We start from the raw sequence: 10,465 nt of genomic DNA, 5'->3' as shown, positions 1-10,465 counted from the left end.
TATTAGTATTGTTTCTGTGGTTAGTACTGTAAAGACAGGTACTGGAGTGCGTCTGATTTCCCGGAATACTAAGGGAATGAACAAAGCGATCAAAATTGGTAAAGTCCTGACACAGTTACAGCACCTTAAAGGGGATGTGATGATCTCAAATCAGCTGACACCTCACATATTAAGAGGGTGTGGATGAGCCACTTATTCTATTCCAAATTTACAGATAGAGTTAGAGGGGCAACTATCATCATTCATGAAAGGGTCCTGTTTGAGCCGACAAATGTAATCCTAGATACTGACTGCCATTATGTCATAGTTTCAGGCACACTTTAGAACACACCAGTGGTCTCGGTTTTAGTTTATGCACCCACCTGGGACGATGAACAGTTTTTTACAAGGCTATTTGCAAAAAGTCCAAATGCTGACAGGCCCCGCATTATCATGGGTGTGGACTTGACAGATCTTCTCCCACACAGGTTACACTATCCAAATCAGCATGCACAGTAAAAACATATGCATCACACTTGGGAATTTTTAAGACCTTGGAGGTTTAGAAATCCCCATCGTAAAACCTTCTCCTTTTTTTCCCATGTGCACCACATATTCTCCTGAATTCATTTCTTTTTACTCGCTAACAATCTCCTTGACTGTGTGAAAGCATGTGAATATCACCCAATAGTCACTTCTGACCAGGCTCCTACCTCAATTGGCACGGGATACAATTGACGTTCAACATGGAGGTTCAGTTCACACTTACTGTCGGACAGTAAGTTGAAAGATTTTGTTGCAACTCCAATCCATTCTTACATTTAATGACACCCCTGACGTCAGCAGATGCACTTAAAGCTACTGTTCAGGGGCAGGTGATATCCTATATTTCTCAAATGAGAAGCGCTGAACGGGCTAGGCTGGTGGAAAAAACTTGTGGTGGTAAAACTCGATGGAACTCCCACCCAGCCCCCACCCCCTACTCCCCCATATATGAAACGGCTATTACTGCATTTGGAACACAGCCTCTTAATGACACGTGTAGTGGAGAGACAGCTGCTACAATCCAAACAAAGCTTTTTTGAGCAGGGAGATAAGGCAGGGAGACTCTTGGCAGAGCCGGCCAGTGCAGCTAGTGCTTCCAGACTGATCTCTAAAATTCATTTCTCAAAACTAATTTCTTATCCAGTGACGATCAACAAGACTTTTTTCTGATTTTTACAACGCATTATATAATTCTGAATGCAAACCAATTACTGCAGCGACCCCTAATCTGTTAGACTGTTTAACGTACCCTGAGATTAATGTGAATATCTCTAGGGAACTTGGTAGACCCATCTCTCTGTTGGAGGTGCATGAAGCGATCAAGTCTATGCAAAAAAAGGAAATCCCCTGGTCCCGAAAGTTTTACAGTCGAGTTCTTTAATAAGGCGTACTTGATGATATTACCCCCCATCCTTGTGAGAATGTTCAATTACTCCTTTACTGAAGGCAGACTGCCAGCGACCTTGTATGAGGCATCTATTTCGTTGCTCCTGAAGAAAGACAGGGAACCTACCTCATGTGGCAGCTACAGACCGGTCTCACTATTAAACATAGATTGTAAGATCCTTGCTAAGGTCCTCACCCTCCGCCTCCAAAGTGTGATGTCATCAATAATTTCGCCAGACCAGACAGGCTTCATATTAGGGAGACACCCATTCTTCAGTACCAGAAGGCTGCTTAACATCATATTCTCACCTGGGTCAGACACTCCCAAGGTCGTAGTGGCACTAGATGTAGAGAAAGCTTTCGACCGCGTAGAGGGGGGCTTACTGTTTTTCATTTTGAAGAAATTTGGCATTTGGCAATTTTATTTCTTGGGTTAAGCTTCTGTATGTAACCCCCTCTGCATCTGTAAATACTAACGGCGTCGGTTCAGCATATTTCTCTCTTAAACGTGGGACCCGGCAGGGCTGTCTGCTCTCACCCTTGTTGTTCAACATAGCCATCGAGCCATTAGCCATCTGGCTTAGAAACCAGAATGAGTTTGAAGGCATCACTCGTTTTGGTCTAGCCCTCTCCTTATATGCGGACGACCTCTTATTTATTTCAAACCCCACATCCTCCCTCCCCCCAGTTTTATCAATTCTGGATCAGTGTGGGCACCAATCGGGTATAAGTTGAATATTCAGAAGAGTGAGTTATTTTTTGTCAACAACTTGCCGAGATCACTCTCACGATCCATATTCCCCTTTAAAACAGTTGACAAGGGGTTCACATATTTGGGGGTGTTTATCACCAGCTCCTTCAGGGACCTTTTTCAAAAGAATTTCCAGCCGCTATTAGATAAATGGACTTGTCTAGAAGGGCAGGCCTCCCCTTGTCCCTTGCAGGCCGGGTTAATCTTATTAAGATGGTCATTCTACCAAAGTTTCTGTATCTTTTTCAGCATCTCCTAATTTGTCAGAACAAATCTTTTTTACTAATCTAGCCAGCCCACATCAAAAAACATATTCTTCAACTCCCTAAATCGGAAGGGGGACTAGCACTCCCTAATTTTTACCACGACTTCTGGGCTTGCAACATTAATAAACTTTTATATTGGCTCTGTGGTGAAGTTGCAGACGCCTGGGCCCTGGGCTCATGCTGAGATAACGTCTTCCTCCTGCTCTTTGCACTCTACGATTTGCTCACAGCTCCCCATAACTGCCCACAAGGTCGCATCTACTCCGGTTGTCGTTGTTTTTGCGTCCTTTGAATTTATGTCAGACAAATACAGCCTTCCTGATAGCCAGTTTTTCCAAAAGCAATTCCCACGTTTTCCGAACCCCCCCCCTGAAGCTGAGATGGACCAATTCTTGGCTCTCAACATACAACACAAACGACTGATATCTATCATTTATAATAAGATTGCTCTTCTGAGCCCACTTCCCACTGCCTCACCTAAAATGGGATTTGGCGGTAGACATTACTGAGGTGCAGTGGAGGGACTGATCTGAAACTGATCCCCTCATCCTCGATTTGTGGCAGGCACGGCCTATTACAGTGGAAGGTGCTTCGTAGAGCCCATTTTTACCAACTTTTGAAATATCGCTCGCTACGTTTCATATTTGATCCATCTATCTTGCTAACAATAGCTATCTATTTATCTGTAGTTAGTTGTCAAGCTATCTACTTAGCTATCCGGCTATCTAGCTCTACTCTGCCGCATCGTGTGTGTGTGTGTACGTGCTGTCCCTGGGTGCACAAACACCGGTTAAGAAAACAACATGTCCTCCTTTAATCCCATATGTATCACTGATGTCCCGACATGGAGGTTGATCATGTGTCGAACCATAGATAAAGTTAAGATATAACGTTACTGACTCATTAGTGTATTATTAGACTATATAACGCCATCTAAATTGGATGTGCTAACAGTTCAGCTTCAGTGAGACGTTAATTCATTTGGCCAGGACACTCAGAGAAATGCAGTTTTTGGCACTTCCTGATTGGATCAACCAGGAAGACACTGTGGTGGGGGCTGGAGTAAAGCAGTACTTGCAAGGGGCCGTAGCTCATGCAAAACCTTTTATTCATGTGTCAAAATGTTTTGATTTTTGTCAGAATGAAAGTGGACTCTGGAAGTGTGTTCCTCATCGCATGATTTCAGACTTGTCCTACATGTTTTCACTGACACTAAATGCCTACTGTACCAGTTTTTCTAAAGCTAAGTGACTGCTGTTGTCAAAGTGAAGACTCTTCACATTCTGATTTCAACAGTGAAAGGTTTCATATTCCACTTTGTCAAGCAAAAGAACACTTAGATGTACATGTTATGTGAGAATTTTTTTTTTAATCTTCTCACTTCACACTACAGTACTGTAGATTTCTTTATTTATAGATGTAGTCTATACCAAAAGCATATGTAGGCTACTGTGCATACATAGGCCTACTCCTGTATATGCAAATAAAGTTACAGTGCTGAATCACTAGGCATGATGTCACTCTGTTTTGCCACAGATTCCCATCACCTGACAACAAATGTATCAGTTTATCAGACTTTACGGCCACTCCATTTCAACGTAATTTATGAAATATGGGCTTGGACATGGACGAATAATTGTCAAAATGGTAGACAGCTGTACACAACAATCTGCTAATTTTTTTTTCAAATGGTAGGTAACAAAGCTTAAAAAGCTAAGTGTGATACACAAACCATTGCATTCTACGAAACTGACTATTTTGTATTGTACAGTAAGCAGTCAGTGTCTGCAAAAAAGTAGAACAAAACATATAAGTACATAGGAGACATTTCCAGAGTTGAGTGTCATGGTAAACATTTTGACATTTTTCCATACACAGGGAAGTTCCCAAATGATCTGAATGTGGCCATTCCAAAACCCAGGCAAGCATTTATAGGTCTCTGTCAATCTGCAAAATACTTTTCAAACTCTTTGAGAGATTGGTATATAATAAATGGTAGGAACACATTCTAAAACACAAAATACATTTTAAGCACCAGTCTGATTTTAGAACAGCTCATTCTACAATCATGTGTCTGATCAGTTAAGCAAAAGTATGCACAGTAGCCTACATATGAATCAGTTATGTAGGTCGCCATTTTGGGGTCATTGTTATTTTTTTTATTTATGTTAACGATATGCCGACAGCAGTGACATCTAAAATGACATTTTATGCAGATGACTCTTCCATATTAGTATCTGGTAAAGATACCGGTGTAGTATCTATCGGCAAACTCTTAGCCGAGAACTGTCTCTGGTAAGAAAGTGGTTGATTGACAACAAAACAGTCTTTCTGGGAATGACGGAGTCTATTTTATTTGGCACTAAACACAAGAAAAGTAATAAAAAATCAGACAGTGTGAAGGAAATATTGTTGAATCTAAAGACAGTGTGAAGTACCTTGGAGTCTCCGACATTAAAGATCTTAAAATTAACCATATGTTTGATATAATTCACAAAAGGTCACCAGGATATATGAACTTTCACATTGACATGGTCGGAAGCCAATGTAAGTACAACACAAGAGCAAGCCTTAGGTTATCCTTGTGTTAAAGGTAAAATAGCAAGTAGCTAGTTTTTCTATACTGGGATCTCATGGAACACTCTGTCATTGCATATCAAATAAAGCCAAACGAAGGGCATTTTAAAAACAAATGTTAAAGTTTAGTAGTAGTTTAGTAAGTAGTAGTAGTAGTTTTGAGATATGATTTTAGCGGCCTCTGTGGCGGTAAGATGTAACTGCAGGTGAGCCTGGTCTTTCAGAGCTTCCATCTTGTCATGTTCATTGTCAAGATCTGGTTCTGTCAGTGCCCTCATCTCCTTTGTCTTGTGTGTGTTTGTCTCCCTCTGTCTGCGTTTCCCTGCATGTGCTTCTCCCTGTCTGTCTGTAGGTCCGGTAGGCGTTCCTCCAAAGCTGCAGCCTGTTAGCTGATTACACCAACACCTTAAAAGCCTGAAGCTGGCAGGCATGCAGCGCCGGACCGTCGTCGACCCAACCTTGGTAAAACTATTCCCCCCGGACTGGCATCCCCTTTCTCGTACTGATTTTCACGCTCCCTGTTGTAAACTTACTAATCGTGTTTGTGTTCTGTTTTTCTCTCCGTAGTTCCCGTTTTCCCGTTTTCCCGTCCGTCTCCCGATCTCCCGTCGTCTCCCCGCTCCTGTATTCCCGTGTTCGTTTAGTTAGTGTTGTGTTTGTTTATCTGTAGTGTTTTTGCGTTTGTTCCGTTTGTTTCATTAAACGTTTTATTTGTAACTTTATTTTTGTCCGTGTCTGCATCTGAGTCCACCTTTGTGTTATACTTGTACCGTTCATGACAGAACGGTCCGGCCATAACATGGACTCCGCGGACATGGAAACCGAACCCCCGGGTTTTTCCGTGCGTCACGCGGTTTCCTCTCAGGGTTTACTCCTTGGTAAACATTCTCAGACGCTGCAAGGAATCCTGGAGACTCTCAGTCAGTTGACTGCCTGCGTCTCTCGTCTGGAGTCGAGCCAGGTGAGACCTGTCCTTGCTGCTCCCGTGAATGCTGAGTCACCCGCTACTGCTGTGAGTACTCTCTTACCTCATGAGCCCTATGTACCGGCACCAGAGCGTTACTGTGGAACGCTGGGTGAGTGTGGAATTTTCCTTTTCCAGTGCTCTCTGGTGTTCGGTCAGCAGCCCCGCACATATGCTAACGACTGCATCAAAATAGCATATGTGGTGGGGTTGTTGTCCGGTAGGGCTCAAGCCTGGGGAGCTGCGTTGTGGAACAATCCCCTGACTCGGCAGGCTTCGTTCCAACAGTTCTCCAGTGAGATCCTGTCTGTGTTCGATCATCCCGTCTCTAATAGCGATTCCTGCAACCGGTTGCTGGATTTACGTCAGGGCTCCGCTAGCGCTGCAGATTACTCCGTTGAGTTTCGCACGTTAGCGGCAGCATTAGGGTGGGATGATCGGGCTCTTCAGTGTATTTTTGTTAAGGGGCTTAATCTGGAGGTTAAAGACAGTTTAGTGGGTAGATCTGAAACTGCTAACCTTCAGGAACTCATTAGCCTCGCTATTCAGATTGATAACCGTCTGCGTGAGAGACGCCGCGACAGACGGTCTGAGTTTCCCTTGACTCCTGTTTCCTCCGTTAGCTTTCCCGAGCGGATCCCTGTGACACCCGTGAGCCGCCGGGTTCCCTTATCCTCCGTCCCTGACCAAGAGGAACCCATGCAGCTCGGCCGTAGCCATCTGACCCCCGCGGAACGCGAACGGTGTTTCTGGAACCGTTTATGCATTTATTGTGGGGATCCGAACCACCAGATTTCTAACTGTAGAAAGAGGTTAAACTGTCAGACTCACCAGTCACAGGCGGGGTCCTGGTGAGTCGTTCAGTGGTTCCTAATAATCCCCGTCAACGCATAAATTTGGAAGTGGTATTGTCGTGTGAGGGCAGGGAGTATTCCCTTCAGGAACTCGTTGACTCAGGTGCCCACACGAATGTTATTGATTGTGATTTTGTTTCCAGTAACGCCATTCCCGTGAGCCAGCTAGAGACCCCCTTAAGTGTCAACAGTCTCAGTGGGAGCGAACTCGCTCAGATCTCCGCAGTGACCTTGCCCTTAACAATGCCCCGGCTGGTAACCACTCTGAGTCTATTGCGTTTCATGTCATGTCCTCCACCAATGCTCCAGTAGTCCTGGGACTCCCCTGGTTGATTACTCATAACCCGGTAATCGATTGGGTAACTGGTCGGATTGTGAGTTGGAGTAGTTTTTGTCATTCCTCCTGTCTACGCTCAGCTCCTCCTAGTGGTCCTTGCGTTCTCAGTACCCCCGTACCTGATCCGCCTGATTTGACTTCCATACCTCCCGTGTACCACGATCTGGCTGAGGTCTTTAGCAAAACTAAGGCGCTTTCCTTACCTCCTCACCGTCCTTACGACTGCCCCATTGAGCTTTTGCCGGGATCAACTTTTCCCACAACTCGCCTATATAATCTGTCTGGTCCCGAACATGAGTCAATGGAAACATATATAAATGACTCGCTCAAATCAGGGATCATCCGTCCCTCGTCTTCTCCACTGGGAGCAGGGTTTTTCTTTGTTGCTAAAAAGGATAAATCCCTACGCCCCTGCATAGATTACAGGGGACTTAATAATATCACCGTTAAAAATAAATACCCTCTACCGTTGATCAACTCCGCCTTCGAGCCGCTGCATGGCGCTACCGTTTTCTCCAAACTCGACCTCCGTAATGCCTATCACCTTGTGAGGGTGAGGGAGGGGGACGCGTGGAAGACGGCGTTCAATACGCCACTGGGTCACTTTCAGTACCTTGTCATGCCTTTTGGCTTAACTAATGCCCCGGCAGTATTTCAGGCGTTAGTCAATGACGTTCTTCGGGACATGCTCAACCGCTCAGTTTTTGTGTATTTAGACGATATCCTGATCTTCTTTAAGGACTTGAATGAGCACGTGGTGCACGTTCGTCAGGTTCTTCAGCGTATTCAGGAGAACCTTCTGTTCGTCAAAGCCGAGAAATGCGAGTTTCATGTTTCATCCGTGGCGTTTTTGGGGTATATTGTCGAGAGCCGACAGGTTAGGGCTGACCCTGCCAAGGTCACCGCTGTGACTGAGTGGCCCACAGCTACCTCCCGCTAACACCTTCAGAGGTTTTTGGGTTTCGCCAACTTCTACCGCCGGTTCATTCGCAACTACAGTCAGGTAGTTTCCCCGATGACCATATTAACTTCTCCCTCCACTCCTTTTTTCTGGTCCCCTGCTGCTAACAGTGCATTCTTGGCCCTTAAGAAGCGTTTTTCTTCCGCCCCTGTTCTCGTGCAACCATACACTGGTCTCCAATTCATCGTTGAGGTGGACGCTTCTGACCTTGGACTGGGGGCAGTCTTGTCTCAGCGAGCGGTTTCCGACAAAGAGATTCACCCTTGTGCCTTTTTCTCTTAAAAAACTTTCCCCAGCAGAGAGAAACTACGATGTCGGAAACCGTGAGCTATTAGCAGTCAAACTAGCACTGGAGGAGTGGCGTCATTGGCTGGAGGGGGCGGAGGTTCCATTTGTGGTCTGGACAGACCATAAGAATTTGGCATACATCCAGACAGCTAAGAGACTCAATTGTCGTCAAGCCAGGTGGGCCCTGTTTTTCGGAAGATTTTACTTTACCTTGACCTACATTCCAGGAAGCAAGAACATCAAGCCTGACGCACTCTCGCGGCAGTTTGGACCTTCCCTTCGTCTTGTGTTATGGCTGCTTTAACCTGGGAGATCGAGACCACGGTCAGGCAGGCGCAACGCTCACATCCTGATCCTGGTGGTGGACCACCGGGACGCCTGTTTGTTCCTTCCAATGTTCGCTCTCAGGTACTCCAGTGGGGACACTCGTCACGGCTCTCCTGTCATCCCGGAATCACCAGAACTCTGAATCTTGTTCGTCGCCACTTCTGGTGGAACTCTATGGTACCAGATGGCAAGCAGTTTGTTTTGGCCTGCACCGTCTGCGCTCGAGGGAAGGCTTCCCATCGACCTCCTGCTTGCCTTCTGCAACCTCTCCCAGGTCCTGGTCGACCATGGTCACACATCGCCCTGGATTTTGTTACCGGACTTCCCATGTCTCAAGGTAAAGACACCATTGTGACGATTGTGGATCGCTTTTCCAAAATGCTGCATTTTGTTCCCCTACCTAAGCTGCCATCCGCCATGGAGACTGCTCAGATCCTCGTGGACCACGTATTCCACCTACATGGAATACCTGCGGACATCGTCTCCGACCGTGGCCCTCAATTCACCTCCCGGGTCTGGAAGGCTTTCTGCCAAGCATTAGGGGCCAAGGTCAGCTTATCCTCTGGTTTCCACCCCCAGTCAAATGGTCAGACGGAGCGGGCGAACCAGGATTTAGAAACTGCCCTTCGTTGCATCTGTGCGCGCAACCCTTCTTCGTGGTCTTCGCAGCTTTCCTGGGTCGAGTACTCCCACAACTCCCTAACCAGCACCGCTATAGGTATGTCCCCCTTCGAGGCGTCTTTGGGTTACTTACCTCCTCTGTTCCCGACCCAGGAAGCAGAAATAGCCGTGCCATCCGTCCAGCACCATCTCCGCAGAGTGCGTCGGATTTGGAGGGAGACCCGCGGGGCGCTACTCCGTACGGCAGAGCAGAATCGGAGGATGGCGGATCGTCATCGCTCCCCGCACCCAAGTACCGACCTGGACAAAAGGTTTGGTTGAACTCTCGAGACATTCCCCTGAGTATCTCTTCTAAGAAGCTGGCTCCCCGGTTCATTGGTCCTTTTGAGGTCGAGGCCATCGTGAACCCCAGTTCTGTTCGTCTCAAGCTCCCTGCGCCCCTCAAGATCCACCCGACCTTCCATGTTTCCCAAATCAAGCCCGTCACCTCCAGCACGTTGTGCCCGCCTGCCGTCGCCCCACCACCCCCCCGTACCGTGGACGGCCATCCGGCTTACACTCTCAGGGTAATCCTGGACGTGCGACGGCGTGGACGGGGGTTTCAGTACCTCGTGGACTGGGAGGGCTATGGACCAGAGGAGAGGAGTTGGATCTCGAGATCTCTCATCCTGGATCCGTCCCTTATCCGGGACGATCTGGTTCTGTCAGTGCCCTCCTCTCCTTTGTCTTGTGTGTGTTTGTCTCCCTCTGTCTGCGTTTCCCTGCATGTGCTTCTCCCTGTCTGTCTGTAGGTCCGGTAGGCGTTCCTCCAAAGCTGCAGCCTGTTTCTGATTACACCAACACCTTAAAAGCCTGAAGCTGGCAGGCATGCAGCGCCGGACCGTCGTCGACCCAACCTTGGTAAAACTATTCCCCCCGGACTGGCATCCCATTTCTCGTAGTGATTTTCACGCTCCCCGTTGTAAACTTACTAATCGTGTTTGTGTTCTGTTTTTCTCTCCGTAGTTCCCGTTTTCCCGTCCGTCTCCCGATCTCCCGTCGTCTCCCCGTTCCTGTATTCCCGTGTTCGTTTAGTTAGTGTTGTGTTTGTTTATCTGTAGTGTTTTTGC

This window comes from Echiichthys vipera, assembly GCF_963691815.1.
Source record: "Echiichthys vipera genome assembly, chromosome: 11".
Classification (NCBI taxonomy): domain Eukaryota; kingdom Metazoa; phylum Chordata; class Actinopteri; order Perciformes; family Trachinidae; genus Echiichthys; species Echiichthys vipera.
The sequence above is the reverse complement of the archived record's forward strand: the minus strand, read 5'-3'. Positions refer to the sequence as shown.